Source organism: Ictidomys tridecemlineatus, chromosome 4, assembly GCF_052094955.1.
Source record: "Ictidomys tridecemlineatus isolate mIctTri1 chromosome 4, mIctTri1.hap1, whole genome shotgun sequence".
NCBI classification, from domain to species: domain Eukaryota; kingdom Metazoa; phylum Chordata; class Mammalia; order Rodentia; family Sciuridae; genus Ictidomys; species Ictidomys tridecemlineatus.
The window spans coordinates 36099591-36122753 of NC_135480.1; the positions used below are offsets into that span (position 1 = coordinate 36099591).

A 23163-nucleotide genomic window follows, 5' to 3' on the forward strand; every position below is an offset into this window, starting at 1 on the left:
GGCACTAAATCTGATTTTTCCATAAAAACAGGAATAATTTCTGTGACTAGTCTTTAGAACCTCTAAAATAGCTAGTTAGTGAATTAGTTTTGTTAACAGTCAACCTTAGATTAATTGAACCCAGTATGCAGTAAAGTTATATATTCTGTTCAACAGCACATTCGTGCTAACCATGAGAAGGTGCAGGAAACAGTTTATAAATGTTTCCCTTTACCAAAATTAATATTGGAGTATTTAGGGAAATTCTTACAGCAATGAGTCTTAGCATTTATTAGGACAAGTTCCTCTTAGTTGACAGAAAAACGTCCATATACATAAAACTGCCTGCAGAACCTGGGGAGTGGATTCCTCTGATACCCATTTTTTTTTTATTCCTGGAGAGTGGTTCTCAAAGTGTAAATTAATATTGTCTGCAACCGAATTGCTTGGGTGCTTATTAAAATGCTAATTCCCGAATCCTTCCTCAACCCTACTAAAGCACAAGTCCAGAAGGAGGGAACTTCATTTGGACTCTAAGGCGATTTTTATGTTCTGAGGAGGTCCGGGAACTCTATGTTAAGTACTGCCGTCTCGTTCTTTATTCTAAATTTTAAGATCAGTCCTAATGCATAAAGACTATTTGAACTAATTGAGACGGACATTCAGCTTTAAAGCAGGAACTCAGGTAGACAGTTGACAAAGTTCGTCAAATGGCTAATTGAAAATAGTCCTCTGGCCGCTGGCCATGCATATTGTCTCTAAGGGTCTTGGCTACCGGCAAGGAACTCTAAAGACTGACTGCTCTTCCGTATCCGGCGACGGGTGGGGGTGGGGTAGGGTGGGGTGGGTTAACTGATACTACTTGCCCCCACCCCACCCCGACCCCAACTCTAGTTGAAGCAGGTTTTTAAATTTATCTTTGCGGCCCAGGTTCATTATTAAAGGGTTGACTTATGTGTGTAAGTTTGCTAGGGATGGAAGTGAAAACATCTGCAAAGGCAGGCAATGCCCTGGAACGGAACTCTTCTAATAAAAGATGTATCATTTTAAATGCGCTGAATTTTGATTCTGGTAATTCGTGCACTAGAGTGTCTATTTCGAGGCAGCGGAGGTATCATATGACAGCGCACGTCAAGGCACCGTGGAGCCCTCTCGTGGACTCCCACCCACTTTCCCATTCACTGCCTAGAGGACTGCTCGCGCTGCCGCTCCCCCCGGCGAGCTAGCATGAAATGTCCCAGCCTCTGCCGAGATCAAATGGAGCTCCTCGTTCAAGGGGTGCGAGTATTACCTCCGCCATGCAATTTCCACTATCAATAATTTAACTTCTTTGCTGCAGAACAGAAGGAGTACCTAGCGGGCACTAAAGACTCCCCCCACCTTCTTTTTAACCGAAAGGAAGGTGAAAAAATAATAAGAGTCTGGGAGTTTTGGGGCCGAAGTCTTCCCCCAGAGAAGCTGCCTTGATGTTTACTTTGACAAGTAGTGACTGAAAAGGTGGGTTTCTTTTCTTTCTCTTTCCATTTTTTCTCTGGTCTGCTAAGAAGCGTGTGGTTTAGTGAGGTCTGTCATTGCCTCGGCTTCCTGGCTGGAGCAAGTAACTTGGTGTAACGTTATCTGGGGGCGTTCATTAATAAAAAATGCTGTTATTATCTTGATTGAATTCCTATTAGGCAAACTCGGGAGAGGTCAGTGGGCGACCTCTGTTTAAGCCGGCGTGTTTAAGGTAACGGAGTAAATCAACAGCCCCCCATGCTCTGTGCAATCTCATTGTGTGCTCGCGTTTGCAAGCTTCGTTGTGCGGGAAGGTGCGGGAAGGTGTGTCTGTGGTCCGGGAAACGCACGCCCTTGTCCCACGGAACTTGGGTGCTGGGATAGGGAAGAAGGGGAGACCCCTGAGCCAAGGGAGCCAGACCTTGGCGCATAGGATTCGCACTCACTTCCTCCTGTTCTGGAGCAAGCACGTTGGCCGGGGTTTTCGCGGAGGGCGCGGGACTCGGGGTTCCCCGGAACCCGAGCTGACCACTCCTCTAAGCCGCGGACTCCTGCCCAGGTCCGGTGGGCGGCGCAGGACTCTCTGGTCTACCAGGCAGACCCCAGGGGAACGGGATACTGGACAGGCGGAGCGAGGCACATAGGGGTTCCCCGGCCCCCCCTCCCCATGCTGAGTCCCAGCAAGGAAAAGGCGCGGCGTTCCCTTTAAGCTGCCGCCCCGAACGGGTATCGGTAGCGCGGGCGAGCCGGGGGCGGGGGTGGGAGGGGGCGGGGGGCGGCGCCGTCTGACCAATCGAAGCTCAACCGAAGAGCTAAATAATGTCTGACCCGAGGGCTGGGCGCAGGCTGGAGCTCCAGGTCCCGGTCGCTGCTGCCGCCGCGCCGGGGCGTACCAGTGCGCTGGCTGTCCCGCGCATCCCGTAGCGCCCCCGGCTCCGGGGCCCAGCGAAGAAGCCGGCCCGGCGCGCCCCTCACCTCCTCTGGGTGAAGCTTTGATGAGACACTTGAACTGCAGCTTCCACCGCTGCTGTGGGGCCGGTGGAGAGCAGCATCACGACGGGGACCTGGGCTGGGCGCAGGGGCCAGGAGCGGGACAACGATGTGACTCCGCTGCCCGGGACCCGAGAGCTTTGTGTGGACCCCGAGGTAGGCGAATGCCGGGCGTGGGGCTTGGCGCGGGAGCTGCCGGTCCTCCTCCGGGGAAAGTTGGCTGGGGGACTACGAAGTTGTAGGAAGACAACTCCTCCTTTCCCTCCCCTTCAGGAGAAGAGAGGGTCTGGAGTTAACTCCTGGGGCGCGTTCTTCTATGCCACGACCCAGAGGGGCGGCCGGCACCCTCCGGGAGAGGGACCCCAGGAATCCCTGAAGTGAGGGAGAAAAGGCCAAGAGGAGTCTCCGAGTTGTGCTACGGGAGCTAAGACGGCGCCCCAGGGAACCCCAGCACTAATCCCCAGCCGAGGAGGGGCTGAGAGAGGGGTTTAGAGAGGAGGGGAGAGTGTTGATGCTGGGGTATGAACCCTGACTCCCGGCTGGCCTCTTTCCTGGTGGATTTTGGCAGAGGCCGGGGTGGGGGTGGGGGAGTGGGGTCTTTGCGCCCTCTGTTAGCATCTTTTTTCCTGGGACTCAAGACGAGCTGCCCCCAAGCACCTGCCTCCCAGGAGCTGAGACCAGAGCGGACCTACACAGATCCAAGGTTAATGTGGCTTGGAAAACTTGGGGCCTTCCTGCCTCTTGGACCTGAAAGGGTCTGAGAAACTCCCACTGGGGAGGGGCAGGCCGTACCCACACCTCTCCCCATTCTGCAAGCCTCTCCTGGCGCACCCTCCAGGGAGGTAAAAGTTTTGACTTTCGGTGAGTGGGAGGGTGTCTGTAGGGGATGTCCTGACTGAGGATAATTTCTGAGGGTGTGAATCCAGAAAGAGAAATGGGTAAGCTGCGCCTAGAAAGGAAGAGCTGAGGGTTGGGGGCTTTGTGCCCGATGGTCAGGGAGAAAGGGAAATTGCAAACTAGGCCCCCTGCCCCTAGGGGGGAAAAGCCAGAGGCTGCGGGGGTGAACTGGAGTCGCCCGTGGGAAGATGCAGAGTTCCAGCGTTGGGGTTGGAGCAGGGATGAGGAACCCCGGGGGTGGGGGGCGTTAAGGAGAAAGAGGAAGAGGAGGAAGGGACCGCGAGAGCAGCGCTAGGGAAGGTAGAGGGTGCCCTCTGCCGGCCGCGCCGCCTAGAGCAGCTGCTGGGGGCGGGAGGCTGGGGGTGGGGAAGTTGGAAGGGACGGTTTTTGCGGAATCCCTTAGGGAGCTTGTGGGAGGGACTTGTTGAATGACGCTTCTGACCAGTTCTGTGGGGCGTGGGATTCGTCGTTGTGGATTGACTTGAAAGTTTGGCTCCAAAGCAAAAAGATTTCCTTGTCCTTAGGGTGCTTTGATAAGCGCTAATGTTGGTGATGTGCTAGGGCTTCCTGGATCTAATTTTAGGGTCGCCTGGGTATCTTGCAATACTGAGTGGGCAACAACCAGTGAACATTTTCTGACAAGAATGCCGGAATGTTCTTGGCCAGAAGCAAAGAAAAGCATATTTTTGAATGTTTATCAATTCTTCCAGTACAGTTATCTTTTAAAGCAAAGCAGTATATAATTAGGAAACTTTTATTTCTTTTTAGCTGCATATAAAAGGTGCTTGCTATTAAATGAGAACCCCCCACCCCCAAACTGGGCAAATTCTTGGGAAATATTTCCCTCTTCCTTTATTTTTGTCCAAATTAGATTTTTATAGTTTAGTTATAAGGTCAAAAGCCATTTTGGTTTTACAATTCAATGTTATTTTTTATATTTTTATCTATTAATGGGTAATTATGGGTTTCATTTATCTTAACTTTTTTTTTTCATCTTAAGATTTTTTAACATGTGAGTCTTCAATGTTTATTTTGTGCAACATTATCATTTCTGCCTTGGAGGTTTCTGAGATTATGACATGAGCTTGAAGCTATGATACATAGTAGATCCCACAGCTGTTGAAATTACAAAGTTTTGACTCTTGAAACAGCACCCCTTGAAAACTATCACTCCTGTTCTTTGACTTTGCAAATGCTCTTTGCTTAAGACTTCTTTTTAAAGTTTACCTCTGAGAGAGACACTTGTTGAAATAACCATAACCTTTACTGGAATTTGAAACATGTTGGTTACCATTACTGAAATTCCAGGACCATAAAGCTGTTGTCTTTTTTTCTTCTACTTTATTTTGCAAAATGTGATGAACGTTGGTAAATATAGACTAGTAGTAAGTATTGTGACATGAAAAGCATTATGTATATAGAACTATTTTAAGAGATTACAGAGCATTTTCTATTTATAAATGATATAAGCAGAAAGAAATGATTTCCAGATAAACAAGACTTATGTACATGTTTTGAAGCATTAGAACATTGCAGACACACTTAGACATCACATTTTTTAAAGCAAAATAACAGTAATTTTTCACATACCTTTGGAGACTTTCACAACCCATTCATAGCTGAGTTAGTAACTAGAAATTTTGTTTATTTTAAGGTGATATTTAAGGCCATTTAAGAGGTTACTACACCAACATTTGTGTATTCAGAAAATAAAGCATTTAGGAAATCTGTTTTAGGATGTCTTTCTAGCAAGTAACTTTTTCTTGCAAACAAAATGAACCAAGAAAATGATCATTTGCCTAGAATACAGTACTCACCAATCACCTCAAAACATTCAGTTATACTATGTGAGTTAATTGTTAAACCTCGTAGTGGCCAAAGAAGGGTAGGGTGGAAGATGATGGTGGGCTATTGCTGATTCATTTTAATGGACCAGGAAGGGAAAATTGTGTAAATATAAATGCAAATTTCTAAAATCTTGGCTCATATCCTTGGGTTTCCTGTTTAAAAGGGGCACCATTAGAATGTAAGCTATTCTCTTCTTCCTGGAATCTTTTTAAGAGTCCCTGCTTTTTAATAGTCAAAATGTGGATGATTGATAATCTCATTTCTTTCAAATATAAATAGCTCTGGTTTGTAGCTCAGCACACAGAGCTAGCTGAACACGCCCATCTGATAGTATAGCAAAGAGCTTGTTTACATTTTTTACATTCATTTTTTAAAACCTTCTGTAAATCTCCCTCCCCCTCCCCCAAACACATGTGCACACATCCCTCAATATCCAGATAGTGAACTAGTGAAATGTAACACAGCCAGCAATCTTGTGGCTCAATCATAGACATAATTTTCTACACCTCAAGAAAATTGAAGTTATGTACAATGGAAAGGTCATATACAAGTAGTTCATTAACATTTTAAGATTTAGGAAGTTAGTCCCAGAGTTGAGAGAAGAACAATTTCAGATTTCCTGAATGAAAACAGAGAGTGTGGGGAGCAGATGATAGCTAAACCCTGAGTATCTTTTATGAAAGGAACTCCCATTCAGACATCCATAATCATGATTTTATTTTACTGGTTAAAGAGTAATTTTCAACTTCTGTCTTCCAGCATGGAAGGTTTCAGTTTTGTGTAAGGGGGCTCTTCTAGCCCAATGCAAGTGAATATATCCCTTTAATAGGATAATTGCTCACTTGTCTCAACTTGTTTTCAAACAATTGTTATGGAGCACTCTGTTTCCACTAATTGCAAAATTGCTGCTTAATTGAAGGACTCTCAGCCATCCAGTGCAGCCATTCAGCCACTGGCAGGCTCTGTGATCTCAAGCTGTGAATTGCATTTTAAAGAGGAATAGAGGAGAGAATTCTGTGGAATTCTAGGTTTAAAAGGCTGGCTGTTGTTCAATGGAGGAAGGAATTATTTGAACAAGAATTACATTAAGTTATGTTGTGATAAATTTTCTTTATTAGGATGAATAACATGCACAGATGGGCTTCAAAAATGAGTAAGTAATCTTATTGGTTACACTCTGCCTCCATTTACTCTATTTACTATGGAGTAATGTTAAGCAATAAAGGATGATGGCAAATGAAATCCGTATGTCATTTGCATGTACAATTTAACCATAAGAAACTTTAGAAAGGTTTGGGTACTTTCAAGCTTAGGCATGTGTGTCTTGAAAGTCCCCTTAAACTTCCTATTAAGGCATAGAATCATTTAATCTTGAATAATGTTATGCTTAAATGCATCACTGGATTTCTACAGAACTTTATACTAAAGACTTAGAAAAGTCTTCGGCCCAATTATTGAATATATGAAATCATTATTGATGACAGATGCAAAAATAAGGGAGCTCACAAATGCATTGACATTGATAATTTGTTTTGCAAGAGAGAGGTTAAATAGGTATGTTTTCTAAATGGGACAGAAGATATCCCCTTTTCTGTAGAAAAGCATGAGTATCTGGTCAGATAAGAATTACGGAAGCTTTCATTTGCATGTAATTACTCAAGTTCAAATGCAGACAGTGAGAGAACTATATGAGACAGTTTTGACCAAATATACTGGATGCTAAGAAGTGGTTCATTGCTCTGAGGTTTAATTTATAGATGGCCTGAAGTTGGAGGATGGGTTGCATTAGATGAGTTGGGGGCCAGAATATGGGATGGGAGAATGATTGGGAAATCAATGGAAATTTACAAGCTTTAGTGACAGCCATAATAAAGTAAAAGTTTATTTCCACAGAGCCCAGAGAGAATGTTATGATGTAGTTTTCTCCAAAGATTCACTTGAAAGAACTTTTCATTGCTTGTCATGGTAGTAATGTCCTGATTTTGAAAGCTTACAGAACCTAGTAGCTTTTAAATGTGCTTTCATCTTGGTTCCTTTGGTCTGACTGAAGCTTTATGACGACCTTCTGTGTTTTTGACATGCCTCTGCTTTTTTGGAGGGAGGAGGGCAGACAAAGGAGGATTTTTTAATTCTATAATAAAGAAATGTAAAATTATATGATAAAGTGACTGTACTTCAAGTTGGCTTATTAAAATAAGACTTAGGAGGCAAACTGTTGTTAAATTACAACTGGTATGCATGAAATTAAGATTTATACAATAGAAATTCAAAGAAAATAAAGTTTCAAATTAATTTAAGCAACTCATCAAAAATTGAAGTAATAGTGCCACCTAGAGAACAAAATCACCAGCCTTAACAGCCAAAGGGCTTATTTCCATAGGAACCATTTTCCAAGGCTACAGTTACTAGGATTTCCTTGCTGCTCTATGCAGACCTGGTGTGTGTGCTGTGAGGGTGTGTGTGTGGAGGAAGAGTACATTTACGATTGGAGGTGAGATCTTAAAACAAGCAGATCCACAGCTCAGTGTAAATACTTAAGTCCTTTTAGCACTTTAATATAGTAGCCAAATGTAAAATAAACTGCTAGGAACCAAGGGTTTGGCCTCCTTTTTTAACATTTATTATTTTCAAGGGTATGTACTGAAGCACTGAGTACCACAGTTCTGATTTTATTCATTTGCCAAAGGCAATTCATTACACTTTGTGATATACAATAACATCAAGTAAATTGAGTGGAAAGACCTTTAAGAGTGCCTTTGATCTCTGATCTAATTTTAACTTTAATGATTTGAGAAAACATAAGAATAAAGGGTCATATATGTAGGAGAATTTTAAACACCAGATCAATAAATAAGAAAAAAAAAAGGAGAAGGGAAGAAAATGATGAGGATTGTTTCATCCTTGAATAAAGATACATCTGAGTCAGCATCAAAAAATAGTGACGGAACCAGGAATTGTTTGAACAAGAATTACATTAAGTTACATTGTGATGAATTTTTTTTAATAGAATGATGATTATAAATTGGCTTAATTCATCTATGACAAAATTTGTATTCAGTTAGTTTGTGTATGCTACCCCAGAAGCATCCGGAACAGTACTGATGGCAAAGGATACACTTTGGTAAATGTTGTTGAATGAACAAATAGATTCAGTTGCTTCAGATTGGGACTAGTTATGTAGACAATGAAAGAACTTTATAATGTTAGAAAAATGTTTATTTGTTTTGCTGGCAGGAAGGTAGAAATTGGAGGAAATAGTTTTTAATATTTTCCTGTCCCTATTGTAAAAATAATTTATTTAACTTAGTTTCTAAACTTTTTTTATGCATAATTTGATTCACTCATGAAATCAGATTTGGGACATTTAAAATGTTAAGAGTTATTTAGATAGCAACTATAAACTTACTGATAGGTTGTCTTTTAAATGTCTTTGAATTTTTGGATGCCAATAGACAGTTTCTATGCTTTAGCGACTAAAATGTAGTATATCTGAAATTTTAGCCAATTTCTGGTAAGCAGAGAATCAACAGCATGAAAACCAAAGAAAGTCATCTTACTAGTCGGTACTTTGTGTCAGCCATAGACATAATCAGGTGCAAAAAATTTTTTTATTCTGAAAAAAAAAAAGACTGTGTGTGTAGAGAGAGAAACTCATTCAATAAAATTTTTTTGCCACATGGAATTTAGTCTAATCAGTCTTAGTTTTGGAGCTGCTACCATCAGCAGTTGCATTTTCTACTGCCTTCTTCTGCCTTTGGAAACTGAAAGTATGCCCAAATTGAAACACGTTTCTCTGTCTTTTCACATGTTCACTTATTTCTTGAATGTGTTTTTAAACACAGGCAAATTTCTTTTACATTACGTAGAATCTGAAGTTCAAGAAATTTGCAGTCATGCTGCTTGAGGGAGACGCTTGGCAGAGTCCCAGGCCACATTCCTAGACCAAACTCTCAAGGTGTTCTCTCTTATGCAATATTGGGAAAGTAGACCCAAGACTGGCCTGTTGGCTGATGATGTGTCTGAAGGCACAGACGATATGCTTATCATATTGAAACGTGAAGTCGGCAGGCACTGCAGACATTCTGTTGAATGATAGAAGCTGGATCATTTACATTTGCTTAAATGTAAACTACTGTGATTGAATTTTTAAAGTCTATTGCATAAATATAGATAGAATGGGGAGCTGGGGGCCTGATTCTGGGGGCTGACTTATCAGCATATTTTAGAAAGGAAACCTGGATGCTTTAAATAACTGCAGGTTCAGTGTGAGCCAGTGCTATGACTAGGTGCTGTTAACATAACTATTGAAATTTTGGGCTGTGCCAGTAAAAGCATAATACTCAACTGAAGAAGCCAATAATTCTCTTCTACTTAACTGTGAAGTCAGGAGGTGATTTTGCCCAAATATGTGGTGTAAGCTTCTGTGTGAAAATTTCTGAGAAATGTTTAACTTCTTATATGCAGGGAAGCAAACTTTCACCTTGTTCTTTTGTGAATCTACAGCAAATAAGCAAAAACCTATAGGATCGGTAGGTGGTTAGAGGTGGTAACTTTCCTTCTGATACCAAACCTCTAGCCACGTTGGTAGTCTTCTCACTCTTGAGCAGGCTTATCAAAACAAGCAGTAGATGAACAATGGCAGAGATTACTCTTTCTCTGCTCTTTGAGACAAAATCAGAAGGACAGACAAGTTTACTAACTTCTAAGTTAGTGATATTATATATATATATAAACATATATCTGCTTTATTCCCCATAATATGGAATCCAAATACATAAAATAAAAATAATATAAGCATTCCTGGTCTAGTAGACTATTGGTAGAAGCCTCTAGGCTCTTCTCCTTTACCTGGACATTGTATTTTTCAAGAGATCCTTTGAGCCTCTGCTCTGTAAGACCCCAATGGTAAAGTATAGTTCTAGATCAGAAGTCAGCAGGTAGAAATCCAAAGCAAAGAGAACCTATAGTCTCTTCTTTCTTAAGAAACTGACAGTCCCCCTGCCCATTATTGTGGTCCCTCTTTTGCTCTGAGAGCTGCACTTGCCTGCTTGTTCAGAGTATTCACAAAAAGGTAACCTGATACCGTAGCCATTTCTCCAAAAATGTGAAATTTTCCCCATTGTATCATTCTCAAAAATAATAATTTACACGAGAAGCAATATGGGATGACATTATAAGCATTTTTTTTAAAGAGAGAGTGAGAGAGAGAGTGAGCGAGAGAATTTTTTTTAATATTTATTTTTTAGTTATCGGCGGACACAACATCTTTGTTGGTATGTGGTGCTGAGGGTCGAACCTGGGCCGCACGCATGTGAGGCGAGCGCGCTACCGCTTGAGTCACATCCCCAGCCCCACATTATAAGCATTTTATTAATCATTAAACTGTAATATCAATAACACTTATTTTAAAATGCTTTCCTATACTAGATTATTTTTCTGGTCTTATCATACCTCAAATGACTTTCTTAAAATGTGATAGATCTATTTTTCAGAGCCTTTGGTTGTTCTTTGAAGACAAATCTCATAAAAAGCTCAGGAAATCCTCCCCATCACTGTTCCATGCAGTATGAGGGGTTGTGAAGAAATCCTAGTGCAGTCCCTGCAATGGGCATGCATGCTAAGACCAAAATTCAAGGGTTGTTGTCACTAATTTCTTACATGACTTTACTGGTTAATGTCTCTTGTAGAAAAGATTGCACTGTCTCAGCAATTATCTCGTCCAAATTTATGGTATTCCATACACTAGAAACTGCATTCACATGTTTCATTCCTTTTGATATTATAAATAGCCCATGAAAAAGATTGAGCAGATGTTATTCCTGTATAAGAAAGAAAGAAACTGAAGTCCAGAGATGATAAATAATGGTCTCAAATGCACAGCTATACAAGTAGAGCAAGGAAAGCACCTAGGAGGCGAGGCAGGATGATGGTAAGTTCCATGCCAATAACTTAGCAAGACCATCTCAAAATAAAAATAAAAATGACTGAGGATATATCTGTGTAAGAGCACCTCTGGGTACAATCACCACTACCAACAACTAAAAAAAAAAAAAACCATGGAACTAGAGCACAGATAGTCCAGTGACTTCTCCTAACCCTACTATTACTCTGTCTAAAGCCATGAATTGTAGTATTCAAGAAAAAAGCCACTTTTTGCCCTTGATGCATTAATGCAAGGGCCTGGAGCAGGTGTAGACTGATAGTGTCACCTTTGCCTAATGTCCACTTTCTCTCTACAGAGACTGGCACCATTCTTTGTGCAAGGAGGAAAGTGGTGATGAGAAGATAAAAGATGTTTATTTTAAGGAGTTTGAATTTAGTTTTTTTCACTTTTTTCTTTTAGGGGAAAAAACTCTTGAATAGAGGGAAAATGAATATAGGATTTTTGATATATTGTTCCTTGAGCTTCTTAATTATGTCTGGTTAAAGCCGAGGATCTTAAAAAATGAACTATTGGAGGTGCTACTATAAACAAGAACATGTGCAACACTGGTTCCCAAACATGGTAGTCATCAGAATTACCTTTGAAGATTTAAAAATACATAGATATGGGGTCCTAGTGCCTGAGATAGGGTCTAGGAATAGGTTTAGAAACTTCCACAGGTGGTTCAGATGCACAGGAAAGTTTGAGAAGTGCTGAACTAGAAGCCAAATAAACTGAATATCCTATGATTTAGAGAGACTTATCATTTACTTCATTGTCCAAATAGCTGGATTAGAGCCTGGTTAGAAGGGATTTGTAGCCGTGTAAATAATCAGACATTCAGAGGCTTTGAGATGGGAGGCCTGTTAAAGATTCTTCTGAATTGCAAAAAAAAATTTATTCATCAAAAACTTCCATGTGAGAGCAAAAGACTTGGGACAGTGTTCCTGATCCAGGGATGAAATTTCATTCCAGACACAGCATTTACTAGATCGGAGGACCTTGAGCAAGTTACTAAAACATTATGTGCCTCAACCCCTTCGTGAATAGAATAGTGCAGGGATTAAATGTGTTAATACATGTAAAGTTTTTAAAATAGTGCTTTCCATTGCCACTGTTTTTATTATTAGCACTTTCAAATCTCCAAAGAACACTTTTTAATCATTTATTACTAAGATAATAAAAAACTTTATCTGCATGCCTCATGCCTAAATTTACTTCACTTCATAGTAAAAGTTGACAAGGCCCACACTCTCTTTTGCTGTAATTCTCTAATTTGTTTATTCATAATTTTTTCCTCCTTTCATCCAGGCCCAAATAGAATTCTACTTCCTCCAGAAAGACTCCTGCCAGAGACAAACCTACCCTATATGAGATGTTTTCTGTCTCACAACTTAATAGTTAATTGTATAAACTACTATATAACCATTAAATAATTATTGTATATCTTCTATGTCAGGTTCTATGACAACAAAACTTCAGATATGATGATCTAGTCTAGAAAATTGTTCTAGAATGTCTTAGAATAATCTGTTTATTTATATTTTAGTCAGCTTTTTAGTGCTGTGACTAAAAGACCTGACAAGAACAATTTTAAGTAGGAAAAGTTTATTTGAGGGCCCACAGTTTCAAAAGTATCAGTCCATAGACAGCCAACTCCATTCCTCAGGACCTGAGGTGAGGTGGAACATCATGGCAGAAGTGTATGGCAGAGAAAAGCAGTTGGGGACATGACACCAGAAAGCAGATAGAGCACCCTTCATCACAAACAAAATATAGAACCCAAAAGCACACCCCCATGGACCCAGCTCCTCCAGACATACCCCACTTGCCTACAGTTACCACCCAATTAATCCCTACCAGGAGATTAACACACTGATTAGGTTAAGGCTCTCATAACCCAAGCACTTAACCTCTGAACTTTCTTGCCTTGTCTCACACATGAGCTTTTTGGGGACTCCTTATACCTAAACCATAACAACTTCAAAAGAAACATTTCCTAAATAGAAACTTCATGAGATAGTCCAAGCCTGGTACATTCCTGGGCCTGATGATTAAATTTGATTCCAGCACATCTTTTACTAGCTCTATGGTCTTGGCAAAGTTGCTAAAATTTTCTGTGCCTACAGCAATGTTAAGGGAAATCCTTTTTCTTCTGTCCTGTATTTCCACAAGTGGACCTGCCTCCTGAAAGGGATTATTATCAGAAATATTTCGAGCTCTTTTCTTGTCCCCATTATTTGATCATTTCTGTGAGAAGAGGAGAGATTAATCTGATTGATGGGACCTACTAGATCTGTCATCTTCTGGACTATCTAGCATGTCAACCAAAGCAATGGATCCCTGCTGAAATGGAGCTCACTTCTCTCTTACTCTGTGGGATACTGCAACCAAATGTACAGTTTCTTCACATTCTAGCTATTACATAGTGAGCAATAAATGCAGGACCAACAATACCTCTGCTTCCCTTAGTGTGAGCACAGATCTTCATTTGAGACCATAAGAAATAGGCCCCACTGTGCCTTCTGTTACAGCTTTGCTAGCATGGGATTGCCCCTGTATTTTTATTTCCATTTGACATCTTTCATCTATTCTGTTCTCAATTCAAAATCCCAAGAGGAAGACGTATGGTTACTCCAAATATATAATAGTAGAAATTTGAATAAAGTTACATAGGTTCTTGTCTCAGAGAAGAACTTATATGTTTGCTATTTTGTTTCTCCTATTCATTTTATTGTTAGCATTACAATTAGATTGTTAGCATTATAATTACATTACATTTAAATGTTAGCATTACAATAATGATAGCATTATAATTTTTGCTTTGGAAGCAAAAAATGTCTCCTACATGTCTTAGTCCCCAAAGCACACAGTTAGTGTGTCTAATCTACTTGCATACCTCCGACAGTGAAATCCCCAAAGACATGAATTTTATCTCATTCATTTTGGTGTCCCTGGTGCCTGTGCTCAGAAAATATCTGCTAAATGAACAACATTTAGGAGAAGGATAAATTACAGTCATCCTAAGCTACAAGTTTGCTGAGTTGATATCCAAAAGAAAGGTATTCACAGATACCTAGCCATAGAAATTTGTAACTTGGGAAGGAGAAGAGGCAGAAATGGAGTTAAAGAAACATTGTGGGTTTTCCCCCTTTACAGGCATGCACAACTAAGTTCTTTTGACATTAGAGGCTGTGATTTGGATGTTGAATGCCCCTCCAAAGGCTCATGTGTGGGGGCTGGGGATGTGGCTCAAGCGGTAGCACGCTAGCCTGGCATGCGTGCGGCTTGGGTTCGATCCTCAGCACCACATACCAACAAAGATGTTGTGTCCGCCAAGAACTAAAAAATAAATGTTGGAAATTCTCTCTCTCTCCTCTCTCACTCTCTCTTTAAAAAAAAAAAAAAGGCTCATGTGTTAAATGTTTGGTCCCTAGGATGGTGCTGTTGGGAGGTGGGGAACCTTTGGGAGGTGGGGAACCTTTAGGAGGTGGGGCCTAGAGGGAGGTCCTCAGGTCTTTAAGGTCATGCCTTCAAAGGGGACCTGGCCCCTTATTCCTTTTTCATTTTCTGGTCTTGAGGTGAGCAATGTTGCTCTGTTCCTTCATTGCCATCCAACACCTCCACAAAAGACCTAATAGCATTGGGGGGGGGGAGGGTCACCCAATCATGGACTTTAAAACCATGAGGCAAAATAACCCCCTTTTTAATTCATTCTCCCCCACCCCCCCACCCCCCCCCACCCCCCCGCACCAAGCTGGGAATTAAGCCCAAGTGTTCTCTCACTTAGCCATCACCCCCCGCCCCCAGTCTCCCCTTTTCTTAATTGTCTCATATATTTCACTATAGTGACACAAAGCTGGTTATGACCTTTAACCCAATTGACAAACAGAGCACTGCTGAAAAAATAGGAGCTTATGTCTCCTGTCTGGCATACACCTTGGAGTGTCAGCTCATTCAGTGGTCCTGTGTTTATAAGCCATTTTTTTAAAAAATTGCCTTTGATCTTGTGAACCTCTAATTAAATGACTAACCATGTAAAACTGACCATCTGGGGTAATACTGAAACCCTTATATCAAAAGCTATTGCAAGGTAGAAATGTGCCCACTTCTGTGGATCTCTGATTTTCTTGTTATGCGTGAAAATCAGTGATGACTTAAACTCAAAGATAATCACTTATTGAATCTTGCTAAGAATTACCAAATTAATTATTGCTTTATATGATGCAATCTTAAAATCATTTTCTTAAGTATATTTAAGCCTAATAAGTTTTTAGTACCCTTCACAAAATGAATAAATGAATCACTTACTAAAATATAAAGTCTCAATTCTTAATTAGAGGCTGGTTAAACCTTTTGTGCAAGAGGAGGCCCTAACTTCATAGGACAGTGAACTTCCTAGAGAAATTTCTATAAAGAAACTTGGTCTGCTAGGAGACATGAAACTGGAGCTGAGAGGACACTGTATTTGACCCAAAGTGGCCACAGAGCTGCTCAGCATAGCCTGAAGTTCAAGTCTCTCATTTCATTAACAGGAGGTACCAGAGTGTATTGCCCAGTTAAATGTCTTAGACCCAGTTGGAACCAGGCCCCTTGCACAGGGGCGTGCCCTAATCAAAACAGAAAGGAGTGCTTTACTTGCTTTTTGTGGATTCTAAGTAACTGGGTCTGGATAGCAGTACCACGTTAGGGCACCATCAGTGAACTTCCTCATGCAGTTATTTCTAGCCTATCGGAATGTTTCACTTTGGGAAGGTGAAGAAAGCAATGGTTGAATTTCTGTGATTAGTTTAACATTGCGGGGCAGCTTTGACCATCCATTAATGGAAGATCTGTTCTCCAGATGACTATACATATGGATATAAGAAGGGTTTTTTGGGGGTGGGGGTAGAGGGGGGCTGCTTTTGGTTGAGTGGTTTTTCATTCAGTCATTAAATTTAGAGCACAGGTCCTCTAGGGAGCATTTTCAGAAGTGTTTGAAGTTTACGTCTGATTTTGGTGGTGGGTGGGAGGCCTACCTGTGTGTGACAGGCACATGTGTCTGACAACTACACTGATCTTAAAGAGTAAGGGTCCTTCATTCAACATTGATCTCATTATTTATGTTCCTTCCAGTCTGTATCCTTGAAGTTTACTCCCTACCTGTCTCCTGATTTCCCTGTTAGGCTTTGTAGAATTTGCACTATATTGAACTACAGATGACTGCATATGAAGTCATTTAACCACTGTCTTCCTCTTCAAGTCTCTGTCAGTGTGTTCTTGTTTTCTGTTTATGTTTAGATTCTATCTTTTGGAAGTGTTCTTTCCTCCCCATTATTTCAGTGTCTCAGACGCTTGGAAATGGGTCCCCTCCCTGTCCTTTGTTCAGCCATGGTCACCTCTGCAGACTTGTAATATGTTCCACATATTACAAGCTGGTTATGAATTCCTCTTTATAGGTTCCAACACCCTTTTCCATATTCCTTTTTCAGCTATTCTTGGTGTGATGCTATGAGCCAGGCAGGATGAATATTTTTATTCTTGTCATATTACAGACATCAGGCAGCAAGGTCCTTAAAATTTGTCCACCCATGAATTCGTCCAGTTGGCTGGTAAATATGGTCATTAGCCATTTTATGGGGAGAAGCCATTACAAAGTGGGAGAAGCAGATCAGGACTTGAGTATTCAGCCCCCAGGTCCCAGTCCCAGGGACTGTCATCTATATTCAGCTGTCCCACTATGTACTAGTTTCTTCTAGGGAAATGTATCAAGAACTGAGATGGTACCCACCAGACTTTTTCTTACTTGTAGTTATCATTGATCATGGCAATGTGGGAGGTTTGTGTCAAAAATGAAGCCACTAGATTAAAGATCTTTTTTTAAATTGTTAAATTTCTGAGAGTTAATTTAATTGTTTTCATGATTCAAAATTAAAATCATTAAAAGAAAGTTGACACTGAGGAGTCTTGCTCCACTTGGGCCTTACCCTATCTGGTTTCCCTACCTAGCACATATCATATATAGTTGTTACTAGTACAATATTAGTTTCTCATGAATCTTTATGGTGTATTTTACAGAAATGCAAATAAATATGAATATCATTATTTTCCCTCATTTTTTAAACAAAAGAGAATAATCCATATGCATGTTATTCTGCACCTCTCTCTCTCTCTCTTTTTAATGCCTTACCAATGGCTTATGTATTCTGGAGAGCTTTCCAATTCATTTTATGGGGAAAGAACATGTTCTTTACAATTGCATGAATTCTATTTTTAGCATGTGCTATAGTTTTTCTGCTTTCTGTACCTGAAAACTGGGATATTTCTAGTATTCTTGCTATTTATTATATACCTTGTTGTAATCAACACTCTGGTTTATGCATCGTTTTTTACATGTGAACCTGTGTCTGTACATTGGTTCTCAGAAGAAAGTGGAATTGCTGGGTCAGCAGGAAAATTCTAATTTTGATAAGTACTCCCTAGTTGTCCTACAAAAGACTTGAACTGTTCATAATTCCCACCATTAGTGTGTGAGAATACCTGTTTCTCCATAGCCTCATTAACAGAGTGCATTAGAAGAGATGAGAAATGGAAGAGAACTTCCAGGTGAAGTCTTTTACCTTGTCTCTAGTTTGCAGTGATGTTATTGTATAGTTCCAAGAGCTGCGGGCATCAGTTCCAGTGGAAATAATGCATCACCATGGACGTGGGCTTCCGCCAGCTCTAGTGACACACATGGAATGGACCCACGTTGCCACTTGCAGAATTTCTTGTATTGGAAAGTTGAGCATGCATTCATTATTCACTTAACTAGCAACACTGGTTCTAAAGAGCACAACAGAAAAGAGAAGAAAATAGTTCCATCCCAGGGCACTGTGTACCAGGCTTCTGAACCTCTTTTCTCACCTAGTAACATTATTTCCAAGGACTGAGTTCAAGATATATATCTCAAATCACAGAGGAAGTCTTACTAAGCTTGGACCTTTCATACCCAAGGGACATTCTTTTGAAGAATGATTCTACACTTTCCCCAAGATTTGTAATTAAAATAATTAGTGTGTTATAAGATAAATTAAAACTGCCAGGGTACAATATAAACAATGAGCTATGAAGTAATATTGCTAGAATTCATTTTTAAAGTTGCCAGGCAGTTTCCTCCATTATGCAAATAGGGAATCATATGAAAAACACCATGATTTATGACTTAGATAACATTTCGAATGGCATATATTCAACATGTTTTGAAAAGCATATATTCCAGGACATTCTCATGTAGTTCTTTACCACTGTCTCTGGAAAGATTGATTTTCATTCTTGTTCCCTCTGACACTGTGCTCTGTTTAGAAAAAAAAAAAAATTCTCTTTGGTTCCACCACATAGAAAAGTATGGCAAATAGAGCCTGGCAGAGTGGTTGTTCAATCTAAGGGGACTTTTTAAAATAGAATTTTTGACAAAGTCCCTTCAAAGGGGAAAGCCACTTCTTTTCCCCTCTACATAACAGCTGCACTTGGAGAGTCCCAGTGATGACCGTATCTGGCCTACACCAGAGATCATTCCTGGACATAAGGATGGGCTGCCAAAAGTGAGCTGGCACACCCCCGACAAACACACATTATCTTTTGTTAATAATGCCTGGGAAGGCTTTCACGACAAACATTTCATGCTCCTGCTCCTGGCAGCTGCTTCTCTGTCTGCACTTTTCCAAGTGCTGACCATGGCCAGGAGCAAGGTGTATCAGTATTTAACCTGCCACCACATTCAGGATGTCAGCCCAAGTGTGTGTTTTACATCAGTTCTGCATGGGTATGGGATCCTTTGTCAGTCATGCCAAGGGCCTCTAGATGTCAGTTTGATGGGAGATGAACTGTTCTGGGATGCTTATTCCTTGAGTGGTTTTTGACTTGATTACTAACGTCTGTGAGTCTGCTGCTCTCTCCTGGCTGGACCATCCCTTCTGCTGTCTGTGTGGTCTTCAATAGTTTTCCCATTACTTGAGAATACATTTAAGGTTATCTTGCGATGCCTTTCTTTTTACTCACATCTCAGTGCCTTGGCTATAAAGAACAGGACAAAGATCACAAGTAGGGTGGCAGGGGGTACCAGACCTCTAGACACAGAGGGGATTAGGGTCAGGTGTTAACAAGAAAGAGTTTATGTCACAGTCTTGTTTTCAAAAGGCACTTGGGTTTTGAGTCTTGATTGAAATCATTCTTATTTAAGCGGAGTTGACAGAGGAGTATTTGGTAGCTGGAGTCCGTGGTTTAAAAAGCATGTGGTTTTGTTCCAATGCCCAAAGGTATCTCTGGAGTAAATGTTCAGACATCTCCAACAAATTACCTTCATGTATTGTTCTGACACACTCTGCCCTATTAAGTATGCATGCATGGTTGGTTCCTGGAGGGAAGAATTCCATGTTGGGAAGACAGCAGTAACAAATGTTAGAGTTATATCCAACCTCCATGGAATTAGTTTGTAAACAAACTACATATTAGAAATTATCATATGGGGCTTTGCTTACATTAGTAAGAGTCTGGTACACAAGGGCTGCAGGATATCTTTGCCAAGTAGACCTCCCTTGAAATAGAAAACATATCTACATCTGACCCTATATGGAAGGAGACACTGCAGTCCAGATTTAAATTCTGTCTCTGTTATAGTGGGAGCATGGTCTTAGGCAATTTACTGAACCCCTCTGAGTCTCAGTTTCCTTATCTGTAAACTGTGGGTAATCAGATTATCTACCTCATAGTTAATGAACATTAGCTTTTTGGGGGGTCATTTTTAATATAAAAAGAAATTTGGTATTACTTCTCATTTATCCTGATACCCAGAGCACCAAAAATCTCTCCCATATATACCACCACAGTCAATGATACTGTTCTAATTTGTAGATACTATGTAGATATTCTGCCTCATTTCATTGCCCTATTTAATATTTAAATTAAATACATAGGCATTTAAGTTTGCATGTCATCTGTAGCTATCCAATTTTAGTGGAAAGAGGTAGAGACAAACAGTTTTTGCTTCCTGACACTCAGGGTACTACAGAATTGAATGTTTCCGTGTAGGTGCATTCCAATGGCTTAAATGATGTGAATATTTTCTGACCAACCATATGGATCTTTTGTCATCTGAGATGTTAATATTTTCCTTATATTTTATAGTAGCTGGGAGCACAGCCAGTTTCTTGAATAGGGTCCACATGGCTCATTATGCACAGAGCTTAGAAACTCCCTTCTTTGTACTACTCAGATGAAGAGTGCTACTTAGAAGAGTTGGGAGCTGGAGTAGGGCAATGGGCAGGGGAACATATTCAATTATTTCCCCTCTTGCATTAAGCTACAAATAATGAGCACTTTCCTGTGCTTTACAGTAAGTAATTAAAAGAAATTACAGAGTAGGATGCAGAAATAACCTGAAGGACAACTGGATGTGTGGAACCACCAGTTTTCTCCATGTGTGCAGGTTAATCCTTGTTAACACTCAGAACACTGAGTTTCTACAGAAAGGATTGCATGTCCACACATGTTTTGGCATCTACCCACACACTTCTGTATGGCATGACTATGCATCCCAGAAGAAGGGCTGTGGTGTGTGCTGAGCTTCAGTGGAATGGAATAGACTGATTACTGAAAATGGTCTCATAAAGGTGAGCAACAGGGAGCTAATAGCCTTCTCTTGCTAATTTTATCTTCCCTCTAGGACTTGGCATTAGTAGTTTGAAAAGAAATGTTACTTATTTATTTATTTTGGGTCTCTAGGAATGGTTCATCTTCCCCCACTGACTTTTACCTCTCTTGCTTTTTTAAAGTTTAACCTTTTGTGTACTTTAGAAGATAAGGGTCTAATCTAGAGAGGTCACTTCATTAGACAAAACTCACCCATTCCTTTCTCATTTTAACCCTTTTGAATTAATGACATTGAAGCCTGCCGGCTTGGTATTAAGGTGGGTCTAATTATGTGCAGGTATTTTGCTATAATGGAAATTGCTCTGATAACTAATTAACCACAGGAATACAGTGACTATGGAAAATTTCAGGAACACCATCTGAGGAAAAACCAGGAAGGGCATGCCTTTTCCACAGTTCTGAGGTCCATTAGGAGTGTGGTTATGTGCCACCGAATCTAGTGGGCTGTGGGCTTCCAGCTGTCAGAATTTCCATGGCATCTCATGGCAGGGACTCCGGGTGTCCGGCCATGCTCTGTAAGTAACCTGTTGATTAAAGTTACCAGTTCTGAAGAAAGAGACGGATACAAGACAGGCGAGCCTTAACTTTCTTTTTCTCTCTTGTTTTAAATGGTGATTGTTTTGGCACCTTCCAATCTGCTCATAATGGCAAACTTCTTTTCTAAAAGGGGGATTCCCTTTATCCTCATTTTGAGAGTCACCACATGTTCTCCCCTCAGGGACAAAGAAAGTAGTTGCATCATCCTTGCATTAGTTTTTGGTACAGAGCACGCTTATTCTTGGAGGCAGTCAGATAGTGTCCTGATTTGCTGTCCCAACACCCCCTCCTAGTAGGTGTGCCTTGTATATAATTTGGAGCAGGCAGTCAGTCCCTTGGGTGTGTTGACATCTGTACTTGTCAACATGCAGTTAAGGTGGAACCCAACAATACTCAAGATGCCACCAGGGAAAATAAGGTTCCGTGTCACCTCAGCCCCATCTGTTTGAAAATGATTTGCCACACCACCAGGGCTGCCAGTGCAAGTCACCTGCATTTGGACTGGTGAATTTGCTTCTAGGTTTTGGAATCTAGCTATCACTGCTGTCATTTGTAAAAAGCCTGAATGTTGGACCCACGTGTCCAGTTCTGTTCACAGAATTGCCCCATCAACATTTACCCTCATATTTTTTTTTTCAACTCCAAAATCTCAGTCATTTCCTTGGGTTTTTCAATTTTTTTTTTATCCATTTGAGATACTTTAGTCTTGAAGCAAATGATCCTAAATATTAGACAGCAATTGGGTTATCTGTTGGGCATTTTGTTGTAGAGAGAGATTTCAGTTTTAGGGGCCGGGAATTGATGCTTGGTGTGTATGGTAATGTATTTTAGGGTTTTGGTGTTGTTTCTTCTGCTGTTTTAGTTAATGATTTGTTTTTGTTGTTGTTTTTGCTTTATTTTGAATTTCATAATACTTGGTATGTCAGAGTGGGATCTGTTGGTTTCAGGAAAAGTCTAGAAATAGGAAATCTGCCATTGAGTGGGTGAGTTCTGTTTCTAAAGAACTTGCAAGATCCAGAGACATGTGGCTGAAAGTAATTTGACATCTGGCTGAAGTAAAGCACCTAGAAATCTCTCACTTACTGTAGATGTGTAGATGGTCACATCACTGCCAGTATGATTCTGATTGAATGAGTACTGCTAGGCTGTGTTAAGTGATCAGGGAGGCCATGTGTGCGTGCACTTGCCTTGTAGCACTTAGGCAAAAATTAATGATTGAGTAGAAGTCCAGATTTAGATCAGTAGTACTCTATAAATTCTTATTTAGCCAATCATGTTTATAGGTATCCTGTACTTTTATGGCATAGATACAATAGTGGAAAAGCCAGTTGACTTAAGGAGAACTCAGATTTTACTTAATACCATAACAAAAGCAAATATGCTTTCCCACATAATGAGTGTCCCAATAAAACAAGTTGAACCAAAGAGGAAAGATGATAGGTAACTAACTCCACAGCATGCAGAAAAAGTACTATAATGCTTAAGTTGACTTTAACCCCTTTATTTCCTTATCTTAAGTGGCTGCTTTTCTCTTTATTATTTGGCTTCTCAACTTTAATGAGTATATGAATCACCATAAGTATGTGAATCTAGTTGAAATGCAGGTTCTGGGTGGGTGGAGTGGATGGGATGAGGGAGGGGAAGCTGAGAGTCTACATTTCTTATAAGCTTCTAGGCAATGCTAATGCTGCTGGTTCACTCATCACACTTTAAGAAGTAAGGTTTCATTTAATATCAGCCCACGGTATTTTATCTCATACCTTTGTTATCTAAAACTCCAACTTCACCCCTATAAACTTCATTTTGTTGGAGCACTTTTAGTAACA

At 40.6% G+C, this 23163-nt stretch overlaps 1 protein-coding gene across 5 annotated transcripts in view; it reads left to right on the forward strand.

The window, feature by feature from the left end:
* Positions 1–23163, forward strand: part of Bdnf (brain derived neurotrophic factor) — a 55453-nt gene that overhangs the window by 19596 nt on the left and 12694 nt on the right. Inside the window, exon 1 of one of the 5 annotated variants that reach the window (XM_005328051.4) lies at positions 1107–1476. The exons of 3 other annotated variants lie outside the window; for them this stretch is intronic. The gene's annotated coding sequence lies outside the window, so the exon portion shown is untranslated. Of the gene's footprint in view, positions 1–1106; positions 1477–2299; positions 2620–23163 lie in introns of those variants that run through there. One more of the 5 variants, XM_005328053.5, reaches the window with a different exon arrangement.